At 34.5% G+C, this 15,416-nt stretch overlaps 1 long non-coding RNA gene across 1 annotated transcript; it reads right to left on the reverse strand.

Annotated features, from left to right (window-relative positions):
* Positions 1–1,113: 1,113 nt before the first annotated feature.
* LOC149816907 (uncharacterized) lies at positions 1,114–2,984 on the reverse strand. The gene is made up of 2 exons (XR_016427667.1): positions 2,769–2,984; positions 1,114–2,162 (listed from the first exon to the last, which is right to left on the reverse strand). It is a non-coding gene; the product is annotated as an uncharacterized LOC149816907 (long non-coding RNA).
* Positions 2,985–15,416: the final 12,432 nt, after the last annotated feature.

Raw genomic sequence — 15,416 nt, forward strand, 5'->3', positions numbered from 1 at the left:
ATGAGATTTAATTGGATTTGGAATGGATCTCGAACTACAAATTTATTTTGAATTAAGTTTTGATTTTTAATTTGATTTAAGTTGGACTTAATTGAAATTAATTTAAGTTTCAAGTTAGTTGGGATTTGAATTCAGTCTACATTTGAACTTGGAGTCCCATTAAATTTAGATTTTAATTTCTAGAATTCAAATTAGGATTTGGATTTAATTCAGATTCAATAAATGGATCTCGGATATTCTAATTGGATTTAGCTTTGATTCAAATTTTCATCTAAACTATAATTAAATTGAATGTCAATTCATAATTTGAATTATACACTAATTTGAATCTTTATTGAAAATAAACTTGGAATTTAAATTGAATTTGGATGTAATACCTATAATTTTTTAGGGATTTTTTTAAATAATAAAATTATAATAATGAAAATTTATGTGAAATAAATAATTTAGATTAAATTCTAATATTTTTGTTAAAGTATTTCAGAAAAGAACATGTTTATTTTGCCCAACCCTAGAGAATTCGCATTCAAAACTTAATTCAGTAGAAATGACATTTTTTGAGAAAAAAATGTGAGAATTGTGTCAAATTAAAATTTAAGAGAATTACACATGAACTTAGAATAATTTGACATGCATGTAATGTCATTTCAATAAATTTGAATTTAGTTTTATGAATTTGAAATCCAAAATACAAAATAATGTTAATTAGTAAATTAGTTTTCTTATGAAATGAAATTTTTGGATTAACCAAAATTTATAAATCAGTAGAGGTCCATAGGTGGGGTGTCCCCCTATGGGGCCCATCCTATGTGGCACCTTAAGTTAAATTTATTTATTTTTTAAAGTTTAAAAATACTAAAGAGATTTTGAAAGTTTTTCAAACAAAAAAATTAGAGAGAAGCTAAAATTTCAAACTTACCAAAGTAAAATAACGGAAGAAAATCCCTCCAAGGGGGGGGGGGGTGTGGCATTGATGTCTTCTTTGAATTAATTTTTGAAAAGATTTTTAAATGAAAAGTAATATAAAAACAAAACACCAAATATAAAAATTGGTTCTCACTAGTGGTAGAGAACAGGTCGAACTCAGGGAACGATGCATACTTTGTATTAAAACAAGCAACTAAACTACGCTTTATTGTCAAAAAAGGAAAATGCAAAAAAGAAAGTATTTAACTATTACAATAAATGAATACCCTAAGCAGAGCGTTTAAAATGGTTTTATTACAACCCAAAAATTGAATCAAATTCTTAAATTTTAAAAGAAAAGCAAAATGTGTCTTCTGCGTTCATGCCTCGTGTCACGTGTCGGACGTGTGCCACCACGTATCTCACTCGCTTGCCTTCGCTCAGCGCTTTCCTGCAAAAACACGAACACACAGAGCAAAAAGACGAAACAAATAATGCTATACTAAAAAAATATGTAAAATACTGTAAAAATGTGTGAAATAAAAGAATGCAATACGTAAAAAAACTAAAATAACTCAATTACCTAAAAATGCCTAAAATGTATAAAATGCTATGCTTAAAACCAAATGCAATACTTAAAAATCAAAACTAAAATGCCTAAAATTTATAAAATGCGATGACTAAAATAAAACTAAAATGCAACGCTTACAATGTGAAATGAACGTCACCTGTAAAAATGAGTTTTAAAAACACACATAGTTCATGAAAATGAGCTTTAAAAATCACACACACACGTGAAATTTGTTTTTTTTTTTAAGCAAACCATGAAAGAGTGGCTTCACGGTTACTCTGGTGAAGAGCTGCCGGAGAAATGTCAAGATTCCGGCAACAAAGACTGAATCCGTCGAGGCAGAGGAGTGAATCAGTTTGCAAATGGCTATGGCCGATGAAGGGTCTGGCCGACTGAAGGGGATCCGGTGGTTCTTGTAGGTAGAAAGTGATTCTGCCAAACAGAATGGGATTCCGGCAGGATGACAAGGGATTCCGGTCGGATGAAAAAAATATAGCTCTGTCGGCAGATCAGATGGTTTCACGGCGACATTGATGATTGCAGCATATCGAAAGTGGCTTCCGCGTGGCCTGGCTGAGGTGTTCACCGTGAAATCAGAGAATTTCACGGTGAAAAGCTTGAATGTCACGGCAAATTTATGTAACTTCACGGCAGATCATACACATTTAGCTGATCTGAACGGTTTCTGGCATATTTGCACGGGAATTTAGATCAGTGGATTATACGGTGAACCAATTGAAGAATTTCAGGTGGATTCAGAACATATTTCACGGCAATTGCAAATTAGGAAAATCGACAGATTAGATCTGCTTCCTCATTTTCACGGCAGATGAACAAAAATTCCAGCAGATCAGATCTGCTGGAATGACTGAAATAAGGTGCCAATTCTGGATTTCATGTTAATTTCAGATCAAATCTGGATTTCACAATAGCTCTGAAGATTTCTTCACGACAGCTCTAGCTGAGATGCTGAATGAAGAATTGCTTTTGATGCTCAGATGCTCAAGCAATTGATGATACAACAGAAGATTGATGCAGAAAAAATGATCAGATGTGCTGCTAGGATGCAATGGAGGTGATGCATATGTTGTAAGATGAAAAGCAATGAAGACACTATGATGCTTGAAATTCTAATTCAAAACAGAGGGAAATAGTTTTTGCAAAACTAAAATTCTTAAACACAAAATCAACTATTCTGTATCATTCATTTTCTATAAATTGTTCAGTAGAAAATCAAGAAATTATGAGAGAAGAGAATAGAAGAAGAGGGAAGGAGGAGATGAGAGCTTACCATGAATTGGACTGGATTGAGGAGAAAAGTGGCCCTTCCCTTGACATGGCCATTTCCATTAAGAAGATCCAAGAATCTCTGGCAGATTAGAGGAAGAAGAAAAGAGGAAGAAAGAAGGAAAGAAGGGAGGAGAAGAGAAGAGGAGAAAGAGGAACCGGAGGGAAGAAGAGGGGTTGAGAGGAAGAGGGACTTGGTTGCTTCAAGAGAGGACCCCTCTTCCTTCTCCTAGGTTGAATATTTAAAGAAGAGAAGTGAGTTATGATTTTCCAAAATGCCTCTATTAATATTTCAAAATTCTAAAAGAGGGTCTTAGTAAAAAAATATTTTTCAAAAAAACTCAAAATCTACACTATTTGACTAAGCTATTTAAACTTTTTAAAAAATATTGCGCATATTTATTTATTTTCGAACCTAAACTACTTAAAATCTAAATCTTAAAGAAAATATCACTAACTAATTCATAAATGACCTAAATCACCAAATTTAACTCGCAATTTATGTTTTTTCTGATTTTTACCTTTTTTGCGTGTTTTCTCGAAACTAGCGATAATTATGGGAATTTAATGCAGTTATTCATCGGATCATGCATGAATTAATATGATAAAATGCTAAAATAAATGCATGATTAGGCGTCTCATCCTAAAAGTTTCTAGGTAGGGTTGTCAAATAAGAAAAGAAAAAAAATACATGTTAAATGTATAGTAAGTATGCTAAGGAAGATAAAAAAATCAACGTAAAGTCAATACTTGCAAATTAAGCAAGTAAAAGTGCTTGCTTTAAAAAAATTAGTAAGTAAACGACCAAGGGAAGGACGTCCAACCCATGTGTACCCCCTTTGCTTGCATGACCATATGATGTATGATGATGGATGAATTGTGCATCAATCTAACACATTATTCATGCATTGAGGCATCATTTATAGGCTTAGAACCCACACTTAAATGCATTTGAGCGCAAATGAGCTACAATTCGAATTTCACTCGAATCGAAGTTAAATTGAGTAAGTTATTGCATTTTTAGTGCACGGGTTCGGACTTTGAGGCCAATCGGATCAAGATCCCACCCAAATAGCCATTTTGGGTCTTGGATCAGTGCAAACACACCAACATCCAACTCACACATGATCCAAATCCATTTCGAAAATCATTTGCTAAAACCTTCCTCTGAAAAAGGCGCCTAGCGAAAATTCTATTTTTAATCTCCTTTTTGGTATTTTGAAAATAGGGGTTTTCAATATATAAGCTGGCACAAAACCCTAAGCAGCTATTTTGCCTTGGGATTTATGCCTAGCTGAAGCTCCTCAGCCTCCTCCATGCTTCCCTCTCCAAGCCCATCTTCTTCCTTCTTCATTTCCATTTCCAAGCCTTCTATCTCCATTGATTCTTTTTCTCCATTGCCTTTTTCTCCTTCATTGCATTCCTTCTTCTTCCATCTTCTCCCCCACCATAGTGATGATACTTTAACGTGTGTTTTGTTGTGTGTTGCAGGTTTTGCAGACCAAGGAAGGCACCATTCTTTGTTGGTGTGTCATCTACACCACTAGGAACGGCCGGCTCTTCCCTTCCGACCTTCTTTTCCACCCGAGCACAACTTGGTTCTTCACTCCACCACTCGGTACCTTCTTGGATGCAGTTCTTGCAGGGCAGCCACCACCATGTTGACGTGAAGCATAGCCACCACAGAGCTTAGCAGCGTAGTCCCATGGCTTAAATCGCTCCCCACTACCTCTCCCTTCGTCGGGCAGCCCACGCTTGAGGTTTGTTCTCTTTCCCCACTTATTCTAGTTAAAACCAATGCATGTTTTGTCTTATTTTTTATTGCATGTGTAGTTCCTGTTTTTTCGTCAGCCTTAGCATAAATCTATGCTTAGACCAGCATTTTAAAATCGAGTCCACATTGTGTCTTGTTTTATTTTGCTGTTTTGAAGTATTAGTGTAGTAGATTGCCATCTCACGCCAAGATCGGCTAGAGTTCTTCTAGCCGGTTTTTGTCATTTTGCAAGAGGCTTTCATTTTATTTAATTTGCATATTTTAGTATAGTTTCTGAGTATTTAGAAATAGTTACATTCTGTCTTCTGCTGTTTTGTTGATTACTAGTTCATTTGATATGCATTGTAGCCCTCATGCCACAAATCGGTTAGAGTCCTTCTAGCCGGTTTAGGCGTTTTCCCAAGTAGATGTAATTATTGTCATTCCACTATTTTGACAGCATGTTTTGATGTTTCATAGTTAGCTTATATTCTGGTTTGTAGTGTAGTTAAGTTAGAATAGTTTTATTTTACGCTTTTTGACTTCGTTGCATTAGTTCTAGCCCTCACACGCCAAAATCGGCTAGAGCCTCTTCTAGCCAAGTTTGCAATTTTGAAAGAGGGAACAAGTTGTGCTTCCTTTGCCATTTTAGCACTTTAGCAGTGTAAACACCCCAAATTTTTCAAAATCTTTTAAATATTTCCTTTTTGCCCTTGATATCATTTTCTGAGAAATTAAGCCATTTTTGAATATAAATTCCAGTTCATTTCTCAAGTTTTACTGAAATTAAATTCATTTTATATGTTTAAATTGATTTCGGATCTAGATCCATTGTCCAGATCCAAATCCGAATCTCATTGTTCAAATTTTAAATTAAAATTATAGAAAATACCAAAAATAGCCTTTAAATAGCTCGGATAGTCCATTCGACATCCGTTTGGATCCATCACATTGTATTTCTCGATTCGAGTGTCAAAACTCGAACATTTTCTCAAAACCTGGGTTCAAACCCATTCTTCTGAAGAAACTTTCCCCAAAATAACCCTGATCTTTCAGAAAAACCTTTCTCTTATGAATATTTTGAAATTTTTTAAAATTAGTATTAATTTTCTTAGTTTTAGAGTTTTACAAATATATGTTTAAAAAGAAAAGAACAAAAAAATAAGAAAATAAAAAATCCAAAAAATTTCAGAAACTATGCAATCTACCTTCTTTTTTAAACCTTTCTCTTGAAACCTCTTTTTGAAAAAAAACAAAAACCATTTTTTGGAAAATTTCTGAAAAGGAGCCCCCTCTTTGCAAATTGGAGAAAATGGCAACGGCCATCCTCCCGTGCGCCCTCCATCGCTTCCTCTCCCGCTGGATCTCCCTCCATCTCCAACAAATCCTCTCTCTCGAAGGCTCTTCTTCACTCTTAAAAAGAGGATCACGCAGAGGGAGCAGGGATCGCTTCTTCACCCTTTCACATTCTCCATTATGATCCACCTCCGCACCCTTCTCTGACTCTGATTGAAAATCATATGCCCTTCCTACCTTTTCTGCTGTCTCCCTTCTCCCATTCTTAGTTGTCTCTTTTCCCTTGTTATACCTGGTCGATTGAAGGCACCAATTATCCCCTGCAAGCAAGAAGGCATAAGGCACCAACTCCTCCTTCAGTTAAAGTAAAGAATCCGGTAAGAATCTATCCTTTCTTCTCTGCTATCGTTTTTCTTTCAGATTCCTCTGTTTAGCCCCATTAAAGCATACCCTGTAACCCCGATTTGCATATAGCAATGTCGGATTACACTATGCGATACCAAGGGAATGATCCCCTCCAACATATTTTCGTTTCTTGTTTAATAAATTTTTTTTTTCCTTATGATTTCAGTCTATAGTCGGTCTTTACCTTATCTGATTTCCTGCTATTATTCTGATTTTCTACCTATTCTGACTCTAATTAGCATTTGCTTCTTTGTCTTTGAATTGTTTCTTTACCTGTTTAGCTTATTTTTTAAAAAATTTTTTTTTTTTGCTTAACATTTCATTTTGTTTAGATTTCTTCTCTTTTTTTTTTATTTATAGTCGTTGTTCAATTCGTGTTTGATCCATGCCCTGCTTCATGTCTTAGAATCGCTTCATCTTTTACTTTCATCCCAGCTTCAACTGCTATTTCATGTTAATCCATTCCGATTTCTGTTTTCCTTTATTTATTTATTTTTATTTTCTTATTATTTTCTTCTTCCGTTTGATTTCGGTTTCATTTCATACCTTGTTTTTCAATCACTTCTTCCTTGTTTTATTTTTATTTTGAATTTTTATCTATTTCGGTTAAGCTTCGATGCTCACTGACGACCTCCCGTTAATTCCTGTTTTTATCCTCTGCCGCTCCTTTCATTTGCTTCTTGTTTTCAGTCCAATTGCTCGCAGTACATAACTTCTCAGTTACCCTATTGATTTTTTTTTAGCTTATTCCAAATCCCTAGTTTATGTTCCATTTGCTGCTTTACATTATGCATCATATTGTCTATAACTGATTAGCGTTAGATTTTATCTTATTTAGTTTCTCTGAAATCTATTGAATGGTGATATCCAGACATCTCTCCTGATTTATCTTTATTATAGCAATGTACCATCCCCCTTTACCCAGTGTTTTCATTTGTTTAACCTTGAACTGCTCATTCATTCCATGTAGAATCTGCCTGCTATGAAAGACTTTCTTTTTCAGGAACATTGAATGTTGATTCCCCCTGAGAAGGGTCCTGTTGGATCCATCAAAAATAAGGGTTGGGGTCATGGCAAAATCTTAGCTAGGAAATCACTTAAGGGATAATATGAATCGTCCTAAATTCCAGAACTAAATATAGTTCAATGGGGCCGTTTTTTTTTTCTCTCTCTACAAGTCCACTGATGTTTACTTGTTTCACAACTTTAGAAATATCAAAGGATACTGTTCTACCCACCCTGAGTATGTAATCTTTTTTTCTTTTCTTCCTGTAATGGGTTTGCTTATTGATTCTTTCTTTCTTAAAGAAGGACCTGGGAGAGATGGTGTCAGACTTGTGTCAAAACCCAATAGGCTTTCATTTCAGTATGAAATAAGGTTCAAATAGACCAGGTCTCAGCAAACATAAATGGCCGTAGTGATTTATCCAGACAGCTCCCCAGCATGGTTGGTATAAAAGGTTAACCCGATCTGTAAAAACGCCTGAATCCACAGGGTTCCCATATTGTAAGACATGGTGACACCACAGGCATCGATAATTCTGAGATTTAGATGGATCGGCTGTTTCAGCCATTGAGTATAATGATATCCTTTCACACTACTGCAAACCCCCCCCCCCCCCCCCCTACACATCTCTCTTTCTGCTAACTTTCACCTAACAGTCACACCAAGGCTGGGTCCAGCTCTCGAATCTTTCGGGAGAAAGAGAGCAATTTCTGGTTGATGGAATAAAAGAGACTGTATCAACATTTTTTGCAGCTCATACGTTGTGCTGTGTGGGAGCTGACCAACCTGCAGAAATTGTTGGTGGCTCCCCAAAGGAGATGGATTCTGGAACATGAACAAGCAATCGGATTTGCCTTGTGAAGATATCTTCTTTTGTTCCTGCATTGATATTTACCGATGTTCTTTAGTATTTTAGCAAGTGCATTCCATATAGACCCTACCACCTCATCTAGGGTTATCACTTTATGTTCTGTTTTATCATGTAGCATCATTCAGGTCCTTAAACTCTAGTATATTTTTCCCTGTTATAGCATCATTCAGTAGGATTCCCTATTTAGTATATGCATTTCTCTTAGGTAGTCTTTTGCATTCATTTTGATATATGTATTTACAATGCAATGCCTGCAATTACCACTATTTATTCCCTGTTTCACCCCACAGACCATTTATTGTTCATCCATCTTCCTGTTTCATAATACAACCACTATTACGCTGTTCATTTTAACATCTTGGCACATTCTCATTTGCTTCTACCATGTGCATTAGTTCTTTTATTGTGGCAATTCGTGTATTGTTCATGTTTTAATTTATTGATTCAATTCCCATTTCATTACTATAATCCACATTTTTTTTTTCAACAACTGTACACCCGTTGATGTAGTGTGTCAATACACTTCCAACCTTCACAGCACCAGCTGCTGCCTTCATTCACCTTCATCAAAGCCACGCCTTCAACATCCAGCCATCTTCACATCAATTCAACCTCCCTGCATTCCAATACAGCTACATTCTTTTGTTTCTTTTTTTTTTTTTTGCAGGTTCACTTTGTCATCCTCACTAACACACATTTCCTATCAATTACATTACTTACCCTGTGACTCCCTGCTTTCCTTCATTTAACATCCTCTATTTGCCGCAAACCTGGCAGCTTCCATCACATGGCATCATGATACTGATTCACGGCAAGCCTACACCTGCCTCCATACCCGACCCCTTTCCTATTACAAGTCACCTACAACAGCTATTCGCTGCAAATTTATTCCCCTGCCTCAACCACCTGTTGCCACAACTACACCTCTTCACAGCCCATGCCCACTTGCATTTCCACCTTCCTGTTTTCACTGTTGCAACACTCAAGTTGCAATCTGTATGCTCCCTGTTGTATATACATCATTTTTGTATACAACAACAACTACGCCTTCATCCCAAAACAATTGGGGTCAGCGATACATCATTTTTGTATAAGCACCACTAATACATACCACCCATTAGGCATAAAATTTTCTGTTAGCTCAGGGGCATCATTCCAGCATTTCATTTACATTTAGAAAATATTCCAAAACAGGTCAGTCATGACAAACTTACTTCAGGTTCATCATTATTCTAGATACTACATGTATATACTCATTTAAATACAGGATTCCAGTATGAAATTTGTCATCTACATTACATTTCTCATTAGTATGAAATACAGGTATGAATATTTCATCAATTGCCTTTTAAGCTCAATGTGGTGTCTTTTTGTAAATTGCCTTCTCTATGTATCTTCCATCCTGTATTAACTTAGATTTTGCAGGGAATAGGTGGCAAATGGTATTCTCTTAACTTAGGAGTGTTAATTTCAATTTCAAGTTTTGTTCAAAGATTGTAATAGTTAGATTTTAAATGAGAATTTATATTTCCAGTTTTAGATAGAATGAATGAGCATAGTAAATACCATGAATTACTTGTTTTCATGCTTTTTGTCTTTATTTCTCAAAATCTCACATTGGTGAAACACGAATGGCACATGCACCATTTTGTAAGAGGTAAATTAATCCTAAGTTGATGATCCACATCAATGGCCATAGTCAGGGTGTGGACAAAACTTAGTATTTTTATTTTTTACAAAATAACATTAGATCCACACTGGACCCGTTTTCAAAATTCATCATATTTTCCTTAAATATTTTCTTCTTTTATCAGAATTTAACTTAAAATTAATTCAAAATATATACCAATGGCCATAGTCAGGGTATATTAAGAGTTAATTTCATTTTAAATTCTATAAAAGCACCATATGTGTTTCATTTTTCTCTTGAATTTAAATATAGATTATTATATAATACATTCAATGACCATAGTCAAGGATGTATTATATCTTCAATCTTGTTTTAATTCATTTAAAGAATGGAATAGCTTTTTAAAATCCAAATTCAAAAATTTAAATTCATTTATCATTTAGATAGAATTGCATCATGTTTTAAATTCTTTTTCATAAATCCAAGTAATTCTTTTCTTTATTTCTCAGATCAAATCCTATTCATAAATTTAAATTCAACTCTATTTTTCAAAAAGATTCAGGAATCCAATTTCAAGGTCCTATTTGACTTTGAAACTTCAAAATTATCTTGTATTTCAAATTCCAAATTCTATCTCAAATTCAAAGTGCAATTTAACTTTGAAATTCATCTGTATATTCAAGCTTTCAATTTCTAAAATTCATTTAATTCAGGCTTAGAAATTCTTGGTCCATCTTCTAAGTTCCAGATTCCAAACTTCAAATTCAAAGTCCAAATTTGACTTTGAAATTCATATTCCAAGCTCAAAATTCCCAAATCAAATTTTGAAGTTCCAAATCCAAAGTTAGATCCTAAATCCAACTTGGATCCAGATTTCCAAGTACAAATCCCCACTTTTGGATCTCAAATTCAGATCCAGACCCCATTCTAGGATCTAGGGTTCAACACTCATATCAGATCTCAGACTTCAGATCCGATTCTCCTTTAGGATCCAAAGTCCAACTCTACATTGGATCTCAGACTTCAGATCCAATTCCTCTTTAGGATCCAGAGTCCAATTCCACTTTTGGATCTCAGACTTCAGATCAAATTCTCCTTTAGGATCCAGACTCCAATTTCACTTTGGATCTCAGAACACAGATCCAAATCCATGTTAGGATCCAGAATCCAACTCTACATTGGATCTCAGAACACAGATCCACATCCATGTTAGGATCCAGAACCCAACTCTATATTGGATCTCATACTTCAGATCCAAATCCATCTTGGGATCCAGAACCCAATTCTACATTTGGATCTCAGACTTCAGATCCAAAACCCTCTTAGGATCCAGAACCCAATTTTATATCGGATCTCAGATTTCAGATTTTAAATCCATCTTTAGATCCAATTCCATTCCCAATTCTAGATTTCAAATCCAATTCCATTTTCAGATCTCCTCCAAAAACTCCCTAAATCCATTTCTATTCTTAAATACCATTTGATTACCTCAGATCCATCCTAAATTTAAAAATCCAAATTTAATTCCATCTCAAGTATTCATTTCCTTTTCTAAACTCAAATCCAAATTCAAAGTCGATCTTGACTTTTCATTTCCTTTCATTTCAAAGCTTCAAGTCATTCTCTCTCATTTATTCCTCCAAATCCTAATTTACTTCAAATTTCTCTGATCTATCTCAAGCTCTAAGTTAAATTTAATCATTTCTTCATTCCTTTACCAAGTTCATCTCAGAATACTTGGAAATTTCTAAATCAATTTTCAAGAAAGCATACATCCTTGCATTGCACAAGTATGATTCTTTGCGCATTTAGAGTTAGGATAAATTCTTAGATTATATTTAGGCAAAGCAAAAGGCATAGATTCGATCCTTGGTTCGATTACCCCTGGTAAAGGCGCCAGGAACGGTAGAACCTCGTACCGACGAGCGAATCTCGTCTCTCCATTTTCCGGCAATATTTTCAAAACGGAGGCAAGTTAAATTTCTAAAATATCTTTCAAATCAAGGTCAAGTGAAAACCCGCAAAAGAGTTCCTCTTCTCTCTCTCTTTCTTTCTTTTCTCTTCTCTCTCTCTTTTCTGTCTTTTATTTCTCTCCCTTCAAAAAGGAGGAGAATAGAGGCTGGAAAAGGAAAAGAAAAGGAAGAGAGAGAAAACCACAAGAGAGGAAAAATTTTGCAATGATCACAAGCAGCTTATTTAGATATCATGCAGCAGGGTATGCATTTTGGCTAATGTAATTAGGTGTTTAGCGTAGGTAGTTTGTTAGTTTTTACTCTTTGCAAAGTGTTTTTATGATAGACCATTTGCAAAAATTTAACTAAAGTTGTGACGCCTATATCCAAAGTTCTCAGAGTGATTTTCATAATCTGAAAGTTTTGGTGGAATCTTGGATGAGTCAGGAATCCAACAAAACAAGAATCGCTCAGTTCAGACTCCGTTTGGGCATTCAACTATTTAGTTTTTGAAGGTCTGTCAGAAATTAGGATTTAGTGTTGCGCACGAGTAGAATTCTCATTTTTTGTTTTTCATAAGTGTGGTAATGTCATTTATAAGTGTAGCAGCAGAGTCTTAGTATAATTGCAGTATTATTTTCAGCTTAGTTTAGTTTAGTTCAGTATAATTAATTCTTGTCATTTTCATTTTAAGAGTAGTTTGGTTTAATAGCTAATTTTAGAATTCACGTAGACTTAGTTTTCTTATGTATAATCATAACCTTTGCTAACTTTAATTTTTGTTTTGTAGGTGATACAAAGTTGCAGGTTAGTGCATTTCATCAAAACTTGATTAGCGTAATACATCATTGAAATGATGACAATGCCCCTACAACCTAGGGCTTGAGTCACTTCGTAGTTTTGTTTTCATATTTGTTCAATTTTGAGTTCGTTGTATTATTGATTGTAATTGAACAAGTGTGATCATTGCAAAAAAAAAAATTCTTTTCCTTTTTTTCTTCCTTCTCATTCCTTTCTGCCTCTTTTCTCTTTTTGAAGGGGATAAAAGAAAGAAAGAAGAGAGAAGAGAAAAGAAAGAAAGAAGAGAGGAACTCTTTTTCAAGGTCTCACTTGACCTTTATTTGAAAATATTTTGAAATTTTACTCGCCTTTATTTTTGAAAATTTGCGAGAAAAATGGAGAGACAGGGTTCGCTCATCGGTACAAGGTTCAACCATTCCTTACGCCTTTACCAAGGGTAATTGAACCACGGATCGAATTTATGTCTTTTGCTTTACCTAAATAATGTCTAAGAAATTATTTTAAGTCTAAAATGCACATTGAATCATGCTTGTGCAATGCGAATGCAAAGATGTATGCTTTTGAGAAGAATAATTCAGAAATTTTTGGATTTTTTCAAGTGGTTTTGAAATAAGTTTTGAAATTATGACTGAATTAGAGAAAATCGGTTTTGAGACTCAGAGTCAATTTCAAAACTTGATTTTGAATTTCAAAGTGAATTGAATTCAAGAATCAAACTCACAATTTAGATAGAACTTGGAAGTTTTGGAAATGGAGGATAAAACTTGAATTCAAACTTGAAACTTGAAATCAGCAGGTAATCTTTGGAAAATTGGATTGAATTTCAAGGTGAATCTCAAACTTGATTTAGAATGAATTCCAAAATCTTGATTTAAAATTGAATTAAAATTCATGACTTGAAATAAAGTTTGAAAATGGAAATAGAGATGAAGAATTGGAATGAAATTTGGAATTTTTTGAAAATATGAAATTCGGAAATGAGAATTTAGAATTCCATTCGAAATGGAATTTTGAGAATAAAAAGATAAATTTGAATTTACAAATAAATTTGGAAATAAAAATTTATTTCAAAAATCACTTGGAATTTGGAAAATAATAATTTGAAAAATGATTTGGAAAAGGATGAAATTCTATCCTAAATGATAGATAAGTTAAAAGAATTTTGAAAGTTGGATTTGAAAAGCATATTTCATTCTTTAGGAGAATTGAAATAAGATTAATATTATAATACATTCATGACTATGGTCAAAGATGTATTATGATATAATCTGTATTTGAATTCAGATAAAGAATAAAATAAAGTTTTGGTGCCTTTATAGGATTTGAAATGAAATTAACCCTCAATATATTCTGACTATGGTCATGAATATATTTTAAATTAATTTACATGTCAAATTTTGATAAAGGAAGAAAATTTTAGAAAAATATGATGATTTTCGAAAGAGACCCAAGTGTGGATCAAATGTTATTCCATAAAAAATAAAAATCCTAAGTATTGTTCACATTTTGACTATGGTCATAAATGTGAATCATTTACTTAGGATTAATCACCTCTTATTAGAAAAGTGCATGTGCCATTCATGTTTCACCATTCATGAATTTTTGGAATAAAAGCAAAAATGATATGAAACAGGTAATTCATGATATTTACATGCTCATACATTCTATTTTAATTCTGGAAATATAAAATTCTCATTAATGTCTAATTATTACAATCTTTGAATTGAAATTTAAAATGATAAAATCCTAATCTAAGAAGGAATTTTATATTTTTATATCTTTCCTGCAAAACAGAGTTAGCATAAAGCACTATGCAAAATATGAAAAGAAATTCAAAGGCTAAATTGAAACTAGAATGCACATGATGATGCCTTAATGCTAATGAGGAAAATCTACCTGAAAATGCATATGCTTTTAGCTAGGGATGATGCCTAAGCTAGATGAAGGATGCATGTATAGGACCTAAGTATTATACCTACATTAAATGAGAAAATACATGTGATATGCATAGTTAATTAAGAATGCATGTAGAAGAGGCTTGGAAAGAAAAATATATGCAATGGAAAGATGCATTGAAGAGGTGGTAGTGATGGTGGATGTAAGAATGAAAGATATGGTGAGCAATGTAAATGCAAGAGAGTGAGGATGAAGTGTGCATTGAGTGAAGTGATGGATGCTGTGAAACAGGTGTGAAGGGGTGCCTAATAGAAGCTAGGTGGTGAGGAAAGTGTTAGGTGTTGTGATAGGGTAGTGAGTGTGATGAGGGTGATACAAATGAAGGTATGCAGTTGTGGGAGGGTGTTATGTGCAGCATAGCATGGGTGGAATAGGTGTAAAGATGCAGTGGAGACATGTTGAAGGTGTGCTGCAGTGGATATTTAGTGAAAATGTGTGGTATAGGTGCAGCCAATACTAGTGGGGATGTGGAGTTAGAGAGGTAATATAGGTGGAGCTGTAGCATGCTGAAATGGAAGATACAGGGGAAGATGGAGTGTTACAGCAGTGAGTAAGGTTGTAGCAGCATGTGGAGATACTGTACAAGGCGTACAGGTATGGTGGCAATATGTTGAATAAGGTGGAGAGGTTGAGGGAATGAATAGGCATGTTGTAGCAATGGCAGAAAAGGGGCTGACAGGTACAACAATGTAATGCGTGAGTGTAATAAGGTGGGTGGTGTGCTAGATATAACATACTACACTGTGCAGGGGATATGTGAGTGTAATAGTGAAGGTGAGGAAGCAATGTGTTGTAGGGTATAAAGGCAGTGGGTGCTGAAATGAAGACTACAACAGGCGATTGTGGGTGCTGTGAAAGAAAGTGATGAAGGTATAGAGGTGTGAATGATGTTGTGATGGCTGTGAGGGCTGTGAAGGTGCTGTGAGCGAGTGTTGACATGCTAATGTAGCAGGGAAGAGAGTGACAGCAGGTGTAACGACCC

Source organism: Nuphar pumila, chromosome 14 (genome assembly GCF_984573655.1).
Source record: "Nuphar pumila chromosome 14, dmNupPumi1.hap1.1, whole genome shotgun sequence".
Classification (NCBI taxonomy): Eukaryota; Viridiplantae; Streptophyta; class Magnoliopsida; order Nymphaeales; family Nymphaeaceae; genus Nuphar; species Nuphar pumila.